This window comes from Erigeron canadensis, chromosome 2 (assembly GCF_010389155.1).
Source record: "Erigeron canadensis isolate Cc75 chromosome 2, C_canadensis_v1, whole genome shotgun sequence".
NCBI lineage: Eukaryota > Viridiplantae > Streptophyta > Magnoliopsida > Asterales > Asteraceae > Erigeron > Erigeron canadensis.
The window spans coordinates 14,540,198-14,542,844 of NC_057762.1; the positions used below are offsets into that span (position 1 = coordinate 14,540,198).

Below are 2,647 nucleotides of genomic sequence, written 5' to 3' on the forward strand. Positions count from 1 at the left end.
CCTCATGTCCATGAGTTCGAGATATGTATTTTGTTTAAGGGCAAAGTAAACGTGATAGCTAGCCTAATGAATGTGTGATATGTGAACATAAAACATGGAAGTTGTTATACAACACTATTAATCCATATACAATATTATCAATCCAATTAAATTGTTAACATATGACTTAACAAGATACTGATATAATAATGACGTTATGGTATTTTGAAACGGACATAATTTCTAGGCATAGGATTAACTAAACTAAGGTTTAGTTCTCATTTGCGTATTTATGTGCTTAGGTTTAGACGTTCGTGGACGTTGACTTTCTAGCTCGTACTCGTTAATATTAGACATTATCTCAAGGTGAATTCATAGCTCCTTTTAATATACTATTTTCTAAATGCGAGGTGAAAGACATGCTTTACTTTACTAAATCTTGGCTGATCCTATTATATATATAAATATATATATATATATTCGATATTTTAGTCTTATTGATATTTTTGTTGAACTGGTAAATATATTTTATGCTTTTGAGCTTGTCATAAACTTTTAGACATATTTTTGTATACTTGTACGTTATTGCATGAGTTTAAAACTTTAAGTCCCTGAGACGTTCACATTACTATTAACTTTTCGCCGTAGATATTATGGGATAGCGCTATATAGGGTCCGACCAGCACTCATCCACACTGTTCAGTGGGTGCATGGTATCTTTAGATCCTATTCATACGATGTTAAAGTATGAATCCTCATAGGGCACAGTCGGTCAAGCGGTTTAGTAATGGCCTGATTGCAATTAACTTTTCAAGCATACTAAATGTCTAGACTTATCAACCAAGTATATTATTTTGTACGTTGACAGGGATACTGAAAACCTATGGACTCACTCAACTATTTTTAGTTGATCTTTTTTTTTATTCGCGTGCCTTTCAGGAAATCGTTAATAAAGTAAACTCTCACGAAGAAACCTCATCAAGATACATTGTTCTCTAGTAGTCTTTTGGTATGTTCAGATAATGTATCTTGTCTACTTTTAGTCTTTTGTTACGGGACTTTCTAGTACAGTGTAATCCTCCTTTTATACTTCTTGTAATATAATGGCGTGTTATGATTTATTGACTTGTACTATGTACTATATATCTGTTACATCCTGTATTCCGCCTTAGCGGGGCGTTACATATAACCATATGCAATGAGCACAAAGCAAACTATTCTTTCGCCTTTTACTAAAGAATACCGTGTGTTCGTTGTATAAAAGTGGCATACGCCTATTCTTGGAATGTTTACAAGTGGTATCAGAGCAACCCTTGGATTGTTAGGAGTGTATGACGCACTTGCATAACTCAACGAGGACGTTGAGTTGTGTTGAGGGGTGTGAAAGCATATATCTTAACATACAAAGGGGATTCGGGATATAAGTGACATCAATGGTCTTACATAATATAACGCGTTTTGGGCGTATTGGCTGTGGATGAGAGGAAAACTCCACAGTTAAGCGTGCTCGGACGGCAGTAATGCCATATGGGTGACCCTTCTGTGAAGTTTGCCCGAGCAACCAGAAACAAAGCCGTGAGCTTGCGGGCAAAGTGGAGAATATTGTGTTGTTTTAAAGAGGGGGACGATGATACGAAATTGCCCCTGAGTTACCCTGAACTCAGTTCAGACCGAGTCAACTTGGACTTAGCTCAGGCCATGATAATGATTCCCCCGATGGCTGTAACACCCCACCGTCGACGGAAACATGAGGTGTCATGCAAAGTATAGCACGACATGAGATTACATAGATATAGATACTGCTAAATGAAATTGAATATAATAAATATATTCTCTAAAATATGAGTTCAAAATCATAACAGTGCTTAAATAGCTTATTACAACTAAGTCTATAAAGAAATATCTAGGGCATGTAGCCGGAAAGTCTGACAGTAAATAAAAGAGCACTAATCTCTGAAGTCCAAGCCTAGCATAGCAGTCTTTATCCCTGATTAGCTTGGGTACCTGAAAAGTATACTAAAACGTGTCAACACAAAGGTTGGCGAGTTCGTAGGTTTTATTTCAAAAGTCTAGTCAAATAAATAAGTCTTTTGTCGAATCTTTTAAGTCTAAACAAGTAATAGTTCAATATATAATGAGCAGAGTTACGCCATAATAAGTCCAAATGTCTCAATGACTTAAAATCCGGCCTTACGGTACCTGCCTTAGTCCAAAGTCTCAAAGTCTCAAGTCTCCAATACACACAAAATGCACGTCAATTAAGCACGTCATTAAGCACAACAACAAACATATAATCACATACATACAACAAGACAGAAGCACGTCAAATGGCATAAGTAACTCTATACGCACAGGCTCAATACTGAATATAAACAGAAATCGACAAAACTGTTTAAAAAGAACAAGTATACTTTTCACCCCAAAACATGTAAAAAGAGGGGCTACGAAACTCACCTGAAAGCAGCACAAGTATAAATATCCTAGATCAACGAAGAAGAACACGAACAGTCAGATACACCCGAAACAAGCTCACTATCTGTCCAAAAGTCCTACATTGTCCACAAGTCACCCAGTCAGTACTTAGATTTGATTGTACTCGTGTATGTCCTATACTAGTTGATGATATACCCATACGGAGCTCTAGCTCCGTACCCGAAGCATAAGCGGA

General features: G+C 36.7%; 1 non-coding gene across 1 annotated transcript; it reads left to right on the forward strand.

Annotated features, from left to right (window-relative positions):
- The first annotated feature begins 1,166 nt into the window (after positions 1-1,166).
- Positions 1,167-1,284, forward strand: LOC122590336. The gene has a single exon (XR_006322475.1). It is a non-coding gene; the product is annotated as a U5 spliceosomal RNA (small nuclear RNA).
- Positions 1,285-2,647: the final 1,363 nt, after the last annotated feature.